General features: G+C 42.2%; 1 protein-coding gene across 4 annotated transcripts in view; it reads left to right on the top strand.

The window, feature by feature from the left end:
• CDC42EP3 (CDC42 effector protein 3) overlaps window positions 1-14,861 on the top strand; it is a 35,055-nt gene that overhangs the window by 1,672 nt on the left and 18,522 nt on the right. The window contains exons 1-2 of one of the 4 annotated variants that reach the window (XM_030035349.2): window positions 5,385-5,502; window positions 6,969-7,149. The exons of 1 other annotated variant lie outside the window; for it this stretch is intronic. The gene's annotated coding sequence lies outside the window, so the exon portion shown is untranslated. Of the gene's footprint in view, window positions 1-4,707; window positions 4,980-5,384; window positions 5,503-6,968; window positions 7,150-14,861 lie in introns of those variants that run through there. 2 more of the 4 variants (XM_030035348.2, XM_030035351.2) reach the window with 2 other exon arrangements.

Below are 14,861 nucleotides of genomic sequence, written 5' to 3'. Positions count from 1 at the left end.
GTTACTGCGATACCCTTTCAAGTGACTTTTGGTTTACTTTTCCCCATCTAAGCTTAAAACAGTCATTAACGTCCTTTGATTAAGAAGTAATTAATGACATATTTGAAGCTGCTGGTGATCATAGACAGTGGCATTCATCTGGCACTAGAGACTTGTTTGCATCCCCTCCTGCCAAACGCTGTGGGATTTTTGTCCTCTTCTCCCTGGGGAGTCCTGCAGAGAAAAGTGCTCTGAGCTTAGGGGACCCAGAGAGAGCAGATGACAAAAGAAAGGAAAAGCCCTTTGGGGCGATATGTGAACTACCACCTCCTTGCACCAGCTGGATCACCACTTCACCCCATGCGCTCCCTCAGCCAGTACTGGGCAGCCTGGGAAGACTGAGGCTGGGGCAGAGGGTGGAAGGTTGGTGCCCGCACACACGTGTGCTTCCACTTGGCATTTCATAATGCAGTAAGAAAAGGCAGACTAGGAAAGCCAAATCTTGTGCAGTGTTTGAGTACCAAAAAAATTTGAAAGTCAAACATCCATCATTAATATGTACAAGGTCGGGCAAAAGCCTTGCTCAAACTGCAGGTCAATTAGTCCTTCTTTTCTCCCCTGGGTCCAAAGTGTTATCACCATGGAGGATAATGAGTTAAAACCAAGTAAGGTCCTCTGGAGATCAGAGGTCATGGAACAAGAGTCAAAAAAATGGGTTCCAAATATTGTAAGTCTTTCAACACTGTTTTCTAGGTATTCTGTTAAATATCCCACTGAGAGTCTTCTTTTCGTCAAACCTAACCACACTTCTTTGGACTTTCTTCTCTGAGTGATTTCAAATATATAAAGAATTTAGATGAAAAACAGATCTGTATTTTTTCATTGTTTAAAAAATGGTAGTAAATGCTCACTTCTCAGAAGAGTGATAGTGATTTTATTTATAGAAATTCCCAAAGTGACAGTTACAGAAATACTCTGTGGCAAACAAGTTGCAGGAGATTTTCCCCTCAGTCAGATCATGTTCTTTCTTTCCAATGCTGCATAATAATTTCCATGAAAAGAAGCTGTATTATGTAGCCCTGATCATTGTTTCAACTTGGTGAGAGCAAACAGTGAGAAAACACTGTAAGTTTGGGGAAAATAACAGCCTCCAAATAGGATTGGTATAAAGAAGATGGTCTCACGGTTCTCTGGGCTCAGTGAGAGAAGCAAGCAGACTAATTTGCAGCAAAAAGAGATGTAAGTTGTATATCTGTTGGGAAAATAGAAAAAATACGAATAGTGAAAAAATGAGACTATGGAGCTGCCTCAGGAGATTGTAGAATTTCCATTAGTGGATGATTTTAGGAACAGAGGATAAATGAACATGTGTAGGAATAGCCTAGGTGTGTGGTTGCCCAACTTGCCCACAGTGCCAGAGGGATCTGGGAGGGACTGTGAAAGGTGGCTGAGGAGACGAGTTTTGTATGTACTATGTAGCAGCCCATTTCAGGGAACCTTAAAGGGGCTGCATCTTCCCTGGAAAAGAGCATGGAGAGGTTCAGAGTTTTTGGAAGGTTTTAGAAGTTAAGTGCTTGATCCTGCATCAGGGTACAATGTGGAGAAGATGACCCCAAAGTTCCTTCTGACCCTACAGTTCTGTTGCTCTATAAAGTAACTTATCAGAAATGTTGTGTGTTTGGATATGTGTGCATTGGTAATTTATGGGAATTATTAAAAAAGAGACAAATCTTTAGACTATTCCTATGTAGTATTGCTAAACACTGTTTAGCAATAGTATTTCAGAATGCAATCTTCAGGAGCGCTGGAAAATAGTATTAGACAGTTTTTGAAAAAGGTTTTAGTAACATTTTCTTGTTCATGGTGGTAGTATAAAGAGTGTTTACATTAAATACTTTAACTTCTTAGCTTCCAGAGCTTATGTTAATCACGTGTACTTTAAGGATCATAAAACCTTTGTCAAAGCACAGCTTTTAAACAGACAATTTCAAAGCATAACAGACTGCTTAACAATCCTCACTATACTCATGATCTAGCTCCAGCTGAAAGAAATACAAAAGCACCACGGACTTGAGTTGGGCATATATAAATAAAACCAATATTATGACAAATAGAAGTCGTCCCTGATTTAGCAAAGCACTTAAACGGATACTTACATTCTCTAGCTATCACAGGGACGTAAGTATTCAAGTATTTAAGTATTCAAGCATGCCTGTCATTTAGGAATCTTAAGACCAGGCTTTAAACTCCAGGTTTAGTTCCTAACAAGAGAGGTTAGAAATGACAGGAGACACATAAATATGTGGTGGAAAGACACCAAAACAGCAGAGGATCCCATCATTCCTTCCTGGTGACCAATTCAAAATCTGCATGTTATTAATAATGCTGACACTTTAACTGCTAAGAAGTTGAAGAAATTCAGAATTGAGGTTCTCCTAAGAACTTTGGTTCTGCCTCTGGCTGCTACACTTCTGTCTTCCAGGGTTTCCCATAACACGCTAAGCTGGGGAAGGGATTGGCATTTTTTGTGCAGAGAAACTAAAACTTTTCTTTAAACCGTTACTGCCTCAAAACACTAACTGTATTTATGTGTACACATAACACTTTCCTATTAATATGTCCTTTGCTTCTTCATAAGAGAGCAAACCAGTATCATAATGGCCTATGACAGTACACTTGGGTGCAGTGCAGTGTAAAGAATGTGCTCCTTGTACTGGGGAATGCAGCCTGCCTTTGATAACCTTGGGATGACTAACATGGGATTGGGAAAGGTAACAGCAATGATACAACAACAGCAGAAATGGCGTAGCTGCAGCTTCGGGCCATATAGGCTTTTAGGGCTAAAGAGAAGCAGGTCATCTCCTCACCACAGTGAAAAAAAGCACAAAACTCAGAAGGGATAAAGAAAAGGGAAAACTGAAGAGGAAAAGCTGGAACAGGTGCTGCAGGTCAGAGGCACAGGAGGTCAAGATGTGAAAGAGCACAAGAGAGAAACTTGATTTAAACCAACTGTGGCCCAGTACAGTGGCACACAGAGGTTTGAAACCCAGCTCTGAAAAAGAACCAGGGAAAGTATTCAGAAGAGGCAGGGATGTGTGACATGACTGGGACAAGCTTTTGAGTGTGCTGCTGTAAAATGTTGCCAGCCTGTTATTATAGCAAATGAATCCATGTGTCTGTCTGTTTTGTCCTCAGAACCGGTCGTGTGGATTTTCTTCAGCTTCAACCTATGAAGCCACACACACGCATGCCCACACACATGTCCTTTCTGAACTAAAAAGAAGTATGAGCAATGTCATCCCTCAAGTGTCCCTTTTAAAAAGTTTTAAACCACTTAATTTAGGTTCCTAAATGAGAAAGTAGTCTCAAGAGTAGAGTTGGTAGATTAAAGGTAGCATGGAGTGCATTCATGCAGGATAAATAATTGAATAATTGCGAAGCTGGAAATGTATCCAAGGAAGCCAGGATTTATTACAGAATTCTTTTTTTCTTTTGCTTACACAAACTTCATAATAGCTGTTTTCTCTGACTGTCCTTTTGCATAAACTGGGAGCAGCCTCTGGGCTGCTCTCAAATTTACTTTGGCTTCTGCAACAGCAATTAAGAATTACTGGAACTCTGCATTCTCTGGCCATGCCTTCAGTACCGTCGGAGGCTGGGGCACAGAGCCATCCTGTTCCCTTGAGCAGCGGCAGGGCTATTCCCTCCAACCACCTGCTTGGTTGGTGCCTGCTGCCAGCTGGGGGGCTGCACGCCGGGCATGGGGAGGGACTGTTTGCATGAAGCCCTTGCTCCAATGGAGCAAGCAACTTCACCCTCAGCTAATAAACTGACATGTGGAGGGCTTGGGTTTTTTTTTTCAAAATCATGTTATGTAAATCAAATGGCCAAAAGGATTTTCACAGAATTGAAAATTCTTCAGCAATGAGAAATTGAATGTAAAAGGGCAGTATTTTCTGCGTAAGTTTTATTTCAGATAGCAGATTGGGGTATAAACTGCTGTGTATGACCTGATGTTTCCTGCCCAGAGACATCACCCTTTATGTGCAAGGGCACAGCAGTCTGTGGGCATGCTGAACACTACAGTCTCGACACCTTGAAATGAAAATGTTCTCTGAATTTGGACATGTATTGACAGAAAAGAAAATACAATTGCCCTGTGGTAAAGTGCTTTAGCATTAAAGTGCTCCAATGCTAACAATGCAAAGACAACAAAGGGGAAAATTCTCTCACCCAGATGTGGGTATGTAAACATATTTTAAACTAAGTATACATTTATATGCAATGCATCCACTGTTTACACTTACTTAAAAATGCCATACGTAATGAAAATTATACAAATATTTATAAAAATATCTTAGCCTGGGTAAGGTATGTACCACACAATATTTCAATAAATGCACATGCAGCGCTTGTATGGCAGTGCCAAACATAACATTTTGAAAAATGACCCTTTGGTAAAACCGTCAGGAGCAGAGAGTTGAGTTCAGGTACCTGCCAACAGAAACGTCTGGGAGGATGTCACTGGGAGAAGTGAAACAATACCGGGGTCTCTATCTGGATTAACCAAGGAACTTGTAAAAAATTTAACATCAGGTCACTGTTTATGGGCTTCCTAGTCAGTAATCAGCCAACAGCTATTTTGAGCCCTTTCCCATTCTGGGCACGGCAGTTTCACTTATATAAAACAGATGGGCAGGTGCCCTTAAATGTGCCATTACAGGGCTCTTGGCCCCCGCGGGTCCCGCGGAGGCGATGCTGGACGCTCCGCTCCTCGCTCCGGCCCCTCCGCTGGGCGGGAGGAGACGCCCCTGCGCCTCGCCAGCTCTCGCAGTATTTGCCGTTTACCTGCAAGTCGCAGACCGTGGAGTCAGGAAAGCCTGAGCGCTCCTTAAAAACGCTTAAATAATGGAGGAAAGGCAGAATGAATGAGTCGGGCGGGCGCTGCTGCGGAGAGCGGGCTGAGAGCCTCACCCTTGACGGATCAGGCCGTCGAGGAGGTGAGGGGGAAGAGGGTTTGGGCGAAAAATCATCAGCTTTTAAGCACCTCTCCCAGCTGGCCGTGCTCGGGAGGAGGAGGGGGGGGGGGCTGCCCACCCGAGGGCTTCATCGGGACACAGCCGGGGTGGGGGGCGGCCCCCCGGCTCTCCCCGCAACTCCCCCACCCCACAATGAGCTCCCCCCCCCAAAAAAAAAAGAGGGGAAAGCCCCCTTTATTGTTAGCGTGGCTGTTTCTCGCCTCCCCTGCCCGCCTCCCAGGCGGCGCTCCACCGTGCCAGGATTTGCAGCCGCCTCCCCGAAACGCAGCACCAGCCGGCAGCGCCGCCTCCCCGTGGCTCCCGCTCGAACGCGGCCACCGCGCGCAGGGGCCACGGGGAGAGCGTAGTACGCCCAGCGAAAGTGACAGGGCGCTAACAGGTGGCGCGACCGAGCCGCGGAGGGGCGGCGCTGTTCCCGGCTCCGCACCGGCGGGAGGGAGGTAGCTAGGGAGGGAGGAGCGGCGGGGGAGCTGCCGGCAGCGCTGTAAGTCGGGAAGCGGGGGCAGCGTGTGTGCGGCGCGGAGCGGGGCGCGGCGCGGAGCGGGGCGGGGCGGGGAGGGCCGCCACCGCCGGGCTGCGCGGTCGGATCCGGGGGCCGGCGAGGGGCTCGGCACGGCTCCTCTTTCCCTGCGGAGCGGCGGCGGGGCCGCACCGCGCCCGCTAGGGGGGCAGGGAGGGAGGCTGGGAGGGAGGGGAGGCATTTCTGGGTGGCCAGGGAGAGTATCCAGTAATCCTCGTGTTTGGCTGCTTGGGGGATTTATGCCGGAGCAATCGCATTGCTAAAACCGTCTCGGGGTGTTTCTACATCACTGAAATTCCGAGCTGAAATTCGCCCCTATAATCGGTTTAAATTTTCTTCCCAGCGTATTTTGACATACTTGATTTTAAGCCCTTGTCTTGGAGACAGCAGGCATGCCTACATCGCCCCGAAGCAGCGCGGGCATTTTTTGTGCGGGATGTCCCCTTTTGCTGCGCCTTTCTGCGCGGGTTTAAAAATAACCGTGCGCTTGAATGCGCCGCGGCTGGCTGCGGGGCTGGGGCTGGGGCTGGGGCTGCACCTACGGCAGATGCAGGGCTGGGGGAATGTCAGTGGCCCGGTGTGATGCTGGTTGTCGAACAAAGAGGTCAAGTAGGGAAATCAAATAAGAATTGTTTTGGGTTGCTGGTGAAGAAATGCGGGCAGTACATTAATAAGAGGGACTTGGTTTATTTTCAGTTGAAATTAAAAAGAGACCAAAATAGAGGAAGTAATTAATTTAGGACTTGCGTCACTGTAGATTGTTGTTATGTAGTAAAAATAGGAAGAGGGCTTATTATGAAATGTTTAATGTAACAAATATGATCCTGATCTCTTACTTTCCTTTGAAAAATATTTAGGGGAGGGAGGCAAGGAGAGCTCCCAGGAGTGAAATTACTCATGCATAGACCATTATTTTCAGTTACATATAGGCTATAAGTATGTAACGTTGTTTAGCAAAGCATTGGGAAAAAAATCAGAGGCTTTAAGGTATGAAAATCTAAAGCTGAACAATTCTTAAGACACACAGTACCAGAAATCTTATAATCCATGTGCCATGGTTCAGATGTTTAGAGGAATGACAGAGATACCAAAAAAGGCATCATCATACTCAGTGCAATTCTAGGAGCAGTATTTTCTCCTTCCCTACAGAAAAGGAAAGCACATTTCTGGAAGCAAAAAGTGACAGATGTGGCATCTCAGCAGCTGGCTAAACATAAAAGCATGTATCAGCAGGTGATTACTGTCACAAGGATTTATTTTTAAAGTGTCTTGTACTGAAAGAGTCCAGCCATTTTTAGCATTAGTGTTAAGATTTACTTTAGCTCTGTGGCACATTAAAAACAGTCTTTCAGCAGAAGCATTCAGAAAAGTAAGAGAAAACTCCCATGTTCAAGGCACTCCTTACTTTGAACATTTGTTTTTTATTACAGCACGCAGAGACAAGGAACTGAGCAGGTTCTTTGGTCAGTAGGATAGTACTGAAGGGAACAATTTTTCCTGGCCTCAGCATAAGCCAACCATATCTGGGAAGGAAACAATGGGGCCTATCTCCTCCTTACATTAAAGATAATCACAGTTACTGTTCTCTCCGGAGCACCTTGTGCATCCACAGTAAGTGAAAATCTGCTGCCTCTCTTCTGTGATCAGTAAAGCCAGCCAGAATCACCAGGAGGTGGCCTGGGTGAATTTTGGAAAGGAAAGAGATGGGTATCACCGAAGAGGCAGCCCAGAGCCACTCTTTCCCTGAGGCAGCGTGGCTCTGCACCGTCCCTATTTGACTGCTGTGGCTAAATGTCACGCTGACTTCAAAGAGGTGTCTAAAACTGTTCCAAACCACTTATATCAGCTTTACTGTAACCGAAGAAAGCCGTGGTTCATGGCAAAACATGTTTTGCTCTCAGCTTTTCGTAATTAGGTATGCTGCTTTGGTGTATAGTCTTCTAAGCTAGATGACTTCTTATAGAAGAAATTCTGGTCCTCTGCCCAAGTCTTGAGAAATAGTTTTTGGATAGGAGAGGGAACTGGCATTTAAAAACAAATTTCCCTCTGCCATGCAGAATTTGCCATCAAGTTCTCCTTTGCTTCTTGCCAGCAAGGCTATGTCCCAGGGGCTCAGTGATGCTCTCTGACCAGTTCTTCCTCCCATTCCTTGCCCTTGTTGACAGAATTACTGTGGATCATGTCACCTGGTGCCTGTTTTGGCCTTTCATAATGATGTAAAACTCTACAGGCTTTTACCCTCCTGCATGCAAATGTTACTTTTTGGGGGAAAAAAAAAAAAAACAAAACCAACCCTCAAACCAAATCCCCAACAAACAAAAAACACTCCGCCCACCCCCCCCAACCCCAAACAAACAAAAAAGCATCACTTCTTTACTCCCCCCCTCCCCCTCATGATCAGGCACAGTAAATGTATTTTCTCAAGATCTGAATCATCTTGGGGAGAACTGGCTGCCTCTCCCTCCCCCAGTGGTAAAACTGAACTAATTGGGTGGTCTGTCCCTAATAGGAACAGCCATGCTGCAGAGACATGGTATCCCCACGGGTACAGCGCTTACAGGGGTGGCAGTTGGCTGAAGGTATAACCTGTGGTAGGTTGGTTGGTTTGTTTGTTGTGTGACAGCAAGGTGAATTTCCCAAATAAACTCAAGTCTGAACTTAAATGGGGATGTGGGGAGAATTGTATTCAGGTGCTGGATGGAGGACTGTTTTTAAATGATTTCCTCTCACAGCAAAGCAGACCGGTTACTAGCCAGTGAAAGCAGCTAGCTGGTGCTGATGGATGTGTCTGAGTAGAGCAGTGAGAGTGGATGTGAAGCACCACCTACACAGGGGAGGGTTTTGTGTGGAGCAGGATGGCAGAATGAGGTGCAGCTACCGGGTACAAGCTCAGGTAAAGTTCATGCTGAAGAAGAGATCTATTTCTAGTGCTATGTTAAATAAGAAAGATTTCTGGATTACATTCTTGAAGATAAGCATTGCTTACAATATTTTACAGTGTTCTGTATTCACATTCATAATGTTATTGAGCAAAGATACTGATCCAGCGTGGTGACTTCTGGGGAGATAAGTGTGGCAGAGCAGCTGAAACTGGCTGACAAGACAACTCCTCATAGTTTAAGGGTTAAATCAAGACACAGTGAAGCTTCATAAAGCACTGCCAAGATAAAATGGGATGATTACAAATGGATAGAGTTGGCCAGGATGACAAGGTATATTTATACCTTTACTTGGGTTTCACTGACATTTATGGAATAAACAGTCAGGTGTAGAAACAAATGTTTGTTTTATGGTTCTGCCACTAGTTAAGTCCACAAAAGCACTGAAGGCCACAAGAGCACAGTTAGTTAATAATTTTTGTAAGTAACTGAGATTTTCCTTTTGAGAGGCTAGTGAACTGTTGAATGTGTTTTACTCCTTTTTTGTGTTGCGTTGTTTTGTGGTTTTGTTTTTTTTTTTAAGAGGGAAGATAAGCCATTTGCAGGCCATTTACAGGCTGAGCCTACATTCCAGTAGCACATTTTCATACCAAGAGCTCTGAAAATGTGAAAGCGATAGTTGAATACTTAAACTAAAGTGTATCTTCATGACCATGGTATCTTATGTGAGACCATTTTACTCAAATGTATGTTTAGCAAAACATACTGTTGAAATACTGTTATACTTATTTTTTAAATTATGCAGGTTGTGCAATACTCTTAAAACTTGATGACTAGTATCTCATGAATGCCAGGGAGGCACATTAAGGGTTTCAACCCCCACTATGTGTGGGACAACAGCATACAACTTAACTATGTAAATGTTGCATTAATGTTGTTTACTTGCACTAAATAATAGAAGAAAGCTTACCAAGTCTGATACACTGCTTCGATTTCTATCATAAAGGTCAACAGGGAACAAGTGAGATAAGAAATTAAATGGACTGATATAGTGAGTTATTGTGCTGGGGCTGATTCTGAATGAGCTAAGTGAACTTTTCTGTGGTTACATGTAAACAGCAGCTGACCTGTAGAGATACAAGTGCTGATGATGAGCTGTGGTCACTGAAACTAGGTATGACTCGCCTAGTCAGGTCTGCAAACTTGTTTAGATGCATTTAGATGCACTTCATTTTTTTTAAGTCATCTGTAGAGAACTTTCTAAAAATAAGTACTTCATGTCTTTGCTGGGAAGATCTAAAATGTAGGGCTTTGTGTATTTTTTTTTTTATTCCATCCCTTTGAAATACCAGACTCAAAGTATTTTGTTTTCAGTTAACTTTTTAAAAAGCCTGTACAGTGTAACAGTAAAGTCAAGCAAACCCAGAAACCTAAAGCCTGTTATGCTGGCAAAAGCAAGTATCCATAAGTTCAAAAATGCCTGTAGAAAACGGTGATACATATATAAGTGCATTATGGTCATGTTATTTCTCACTGCCCTCTTGGCCCTCTTGCCTCAAACACTATGTGGGGTGAATGAAGTGAGAAGTAACAAAAAGAGAGGATCTGATTGAAATTCTGGGCTAAAGCTGAAGGTCGTGCTCTGTCATAGGCATTTTGGGTGGTGCTGGGCAACATTGTAGTGCAGAGGGTGAAGGAACCAAATAATGGTTGCACAAGCAATATAATCTTGGGATTTCCTAACTTTGCATTCTTTGACTTTGCAACCTTAGTGTTCCACATATGGTATTTCTAATTATGGGGTTCAGAATTCTTAGTGATACTCTGCAAGGAAGATCAAAGATGCTTTGCTGCCACCACAGTCAGCATCTATGAAGCATTTCCCCAAAGAGGTTGTGAAACTAGCTTTCTAGCTGGCAGAGCTCTCTGTCATGATCTTCACGAGAAGAAACCCTGATACCTGTAAGAGTATGAGTAATATTGTCTCAAATCTTCAGCAGGAAGCGAAGAAGAGGCGGGAAGGAGATGGTAGAGAAGACTCAAGGCTTAAGTCTTTAGCGAAGAAGAGGCTGATGGATCTTGTTGCTTTGATAAACACTTTCTCCATTTCTTCTGTTCTAGTAAAGCTCCTGATTGACTTTTAAGAAGGTGGTTTTCTCAAGCCATACAACCGGGTCAGCTCATGTGTAGTAGACAGTTTTTTGTTTGGTTGTTTTTTTTCTAGTGTTTGAGTGGTGCCCTAGTACCACGTGATGTACAGGAATGGAATGCCAGTGGTGCTGGGGATTTTTCCCCACATTTACATTCTTGCCTCTCTGTTTATTTTTTCCCTTATTTCATTTATATTGTCAAGAAATGTATGACAGCACTAATGGATTCTTCTCATTAAGAAACCTTTTAAATTTTACAAATATCAATACTTAAGTAATTTAGAACCTTAAAAAAAATAATAATCCTTGTGATACCAGAACAAATTTTGAATGTTCCTCTTCATTCTAATACTTACTAAATCTAACCTTTTAAATTGTACATCAAGATACTGTGATCAGAAACAAGTTCCATTCTTTCTTTCTTCCTTCTATGTGTATCTCCAGTTCTAGTTAAGTAAAGCCTAAATCATGTGTTTTTACATATATCTTCTTCATGAAGGTCTAAGTATTTTCTAGAAACCTCTAACTTTACCTTTTTGCCTCAGTTAATATGATTCAGTGTATACTTTGATTTTGTTTGACTTTAATTCTGTTTATTCATGAGACTGGGTAAATTAGATCTGAAACTCAGGCAAAGATTAGTCCAAGATGTGGAGGAGCTTATGGTGAATGTTTTAGTTTGCTTTTTCTCTCCCTTTTTCTGTGCTCGAGATGCACACCATATATATCCTGTCTTCAATGTGACAGACCACCATTAAGGAAAAGCATCTTGTTCAGGCACTCTTGCCACTGCTTTTAATGATGAATTCTGTTGGGGAATGGTCATCAGTATTACTTTTTGGTCATTACTATTGGATTATTTGATAAACTGTCTTTCAGGAACTAAAGCATAGTTTCAGTTCGGTTAAAATTTATCTCCAGAGAATGGTTAGGCCAATCTTCTCAATGTTCAGATTTCAAATGATAGCTTAATCAATTTTAATTTTACCAGCTCCCTGTCATTTGAAGTATTAATGTTACTCATTGCTTCTTCGAGAGTACATGCTTCTGTAACCACAAAGAATAAAACCATAAGTATCTCTGACACTAAAAGCTGCACATGCCACAGCAAGGGTGAAGGAAAAAGAAAAGGCAGGTTCTGCCTTTTGTAGTTTGATGTAAAGGCCAGCCATACCATTTCTCCCCAGCACTGTGGTCCTTGCAAAGGCACTTTCTTTAGCTTTTGCATGACTTGTCTGTATTCATTTGGAGGATGGTGTGTGGCTGTGTAGTCTTTAGTGTTTCTCTTCTTTTAAGGATGTGTGGCTCCTACAAATAATGGTAGGGGTTAGCCAAATTTAAGGAAGACTTGAACAGTAGGAGAGCTACATGGTGAGTGAAAGAGGGACAAGGAAATAATTGTGCCATTGATTGTCCTGCATGTCAGATGCAGCTCACATGTTCCTGCTCCAGATACAAGAGAGTACTGCTCTTCATCAAGTTTAAGCTGGTTCTTTGCTTGCTTGTGGCTGTCTAGCAGATGACCTTGGAAGAATAACCACAGTTCATAAGAGGGTAAGATGCAGTGTATCTGGAGGTCTTTTCTGCTTGGTTGTTTGAAAACCAGATGGCAATATGGAGCTAAAGAATGGAGCAGTGTGTCTGTGCTTAGGCTGTATATATGGCGTACAGAATTGTATTTTACTTCAGTCCAAACCCTTGGAGTGGAAAGCTGAGCAAGGATGCTCACAACAGTTAAAATTCTGTTGCAAAGCTAACAGTATTCCCTGCCCCAAAAGATGCAACAACTGAAGAACTGTCTTTTGTGAGATTTTGTTGTTGTCATTTTATGTCTGCATAATTCTTAATATACTAGATACCTGGCTTGCAATTAGGGCTTCTGATTCTACAATAATACAAATTTATAGTAATACATTGCTCAGTATGGTCATCTTGCCTAGAAGTAAGTTTTAGAATCTAGTCAGTTTGAAGAAAATCTTAAATGAAAAGGTTGGATTGTTAATGTTATCATATCTGCTCTAACTTGTTTCTTATTAATGATATGCAAAGTAATTAGTGGTACAGAGAGGTCAGACTGAATAGAAAATCTATTGTTAGGAACAAGATAGTGGACTGAGCAGACCAGTAATTTGTATGGCAGCTGCTCTGTTCCTGTATATCCTTTCCCCACTTGCACGGTATGATTTTAGTGGGGAGGTAGGCTATAATTCTTCTGGTTTTGTCTATATGCACCCTCAGGCGTGATGAATACCCATCTCAGTATCCAGGGTCTTTTAGATAAGATCCACTAAGGTCAACAGCAAAGACAACAAAGTCATCCATTTTATGGTAGGGTGGGCTGTACAGCTTTCTTAAAAATACATATTTCTAGTCCCAAAGAAGAAAAGTTATAATAGGAAGAGCCCAAGTAGGTTAGGAATCTGTAGGAGTTCCTAAAGGAATTTGTGAGGATAAAAATAAAACCTACCTCTCCAAATGAAAGCAATGAATGATCAAGTAGTTTATTCTGCAGACAGCTTTCACATTTTTGTCTGAGAATTAATTTCACCTTTAGTTGTGGTAGTTATTTTACCTGGAGACTACAACGGTGCCTCTACTTTGGCAGAGGAATATGCATTGTAAATAAGGTATTTTGTGGCATGGTATAAACAGTCGGATTGCTGGGATATGCTCTGACAACCCTATAGGAGGAAGGGACAGGAGTAGCATCTAATGAAGCAACAACAGAGAAGTTGGAAACTTTGTGACACTGTCTTTGGTGAGAACAGTCTATCTATTGAAATGTAAATCTGTAAGTGTGTTCAAGTAATCTCTGAAAATACAAAGAGATAATCTGCAAAAAACTGAAGAATCTGTAAGGAAAGCAGCAGGCTTCAATGCCCAAGTGAGCAATCTAAACATGAAATTAACTCCTGTTGCTAAATTCCAGCTAATTTTCCTGCATCAAGCCTGCTTACATGTCTTTCTCCCTTGCATCTATGCATAAGGGTCAATCCCTTCCCCACTTCCACTGTCTGCCATCTCCCGCTTCCACATCCCTAGTTCTTATGCAGAGGTTCTGTCCTTCCTCTGAATTTGGGTTGATAGTTATTCCATCCTGCTGAGTTGTTTGTGGGGATAGAGCACTACTAAACTACCGAATCTTGCAAAAAGTGTACAATTAAAACACCTTAAAATCGACTGTCCTGGTAATTCACAGTAACAGGAAAAGACACGTTCCCAGATACAAATTTGAATGTCAGGTCTGGCTTTAAAAGTACAGAAGTGCCAGAACTTTTTAGCAAGGCTGTGGATTTTGATGGGTGGTGTATGCATAGATGTAAAGGGCATTATGGTAGAGCAGGGGAGTATAAATACATAATTTTGTTTTATCTCATTGGAGAAACAGTTTAACAACTTTGGTTAAAATTCTCCCACCTCTTTCTAATCTTCCCAGTAAACAAACATATACAGATTGCTGCAGATGAAGGATAGAAAATATTGGCTTGAATGGAAATTCTGATATTTATAAACAACTCTGAAAATGAGCTTTAAAATAGAAGATTCCAAGACATCTGAAGAGCAGATGGACATGTTAAAAATGTATCATCTAAGAAATTGTGTGTATTCTCTCCAATAAAACAGTGTGGTATCTGCAGAAGTAGGAGCAGCTGTCTGTGTACATACACTAAAGATCCTTGTCTGAAATGGTACCAGATAATTTTTCAGGTGTTCTGTTTTCAGTCTGTTCTTTCAGTTCATCTGGTGAGGTAGCTGTCAGTAGTTACTGGGCTTTCTGAATTTCAAAGTTTGTAGTTCTTGGGTTAATATCCTGAAAGTACAAATGTGGTCCCAAAGTCAAGTTTTACAGTAGTAACAATATATAGGAGGTGTGGCTTAAAAAGAAATGATAGTTATAGAGTATTGTCAAATTCAAGAACTATCTCAATTTCTCTTGAGTAAAAGTGAATGAAACCACATGTCATTCTTTCATTGTGCTTTTCTTCAAAACTGAGTATTCTGAAGTTGGACAGTGGATTCTGCTTGGTCATGGATTTGAGATACCCTTGTTTGAAAGTTGTACTTCAAAATGTTTGGTTATCCTTCTTCACTTTGAATAGGCTAAGTTGCTGTGAAATGTGTGCCCTTCTGCTTGCACAGTGTCGGAGGAGAAACAGCTTTTAAAGCTTGCAGATCTCAAACTGTTCATGGCAATTTGACAGGAAAGAATTTATTCAGTTCTCCATGCAGGATTTGAAGTAGTGTCAAACATAGATATCTATATTTTTTTCTATTTTGTGCTGAATGACAAGAA

Source organism: Aquila chrysaetos, chromosome 13, assembly GCF_900496995.4.
Source record: "Aquila chrysaetos chrysaetos chromosome 13, bAquChr1.4, whole genome shotgun sequence".
Classification (NCBI taxonomy): domain Eukaryota; kingdom Metazoa; phylum Chordata; class Aves; order Accipitriformes; family Accipitridae; genus Aquila; species Aquila chrysaetos.
Note: the sequence above shows the minus strand (reverse complement) of the source record. Positions and strands in the feature narration are given on the sequence as shown.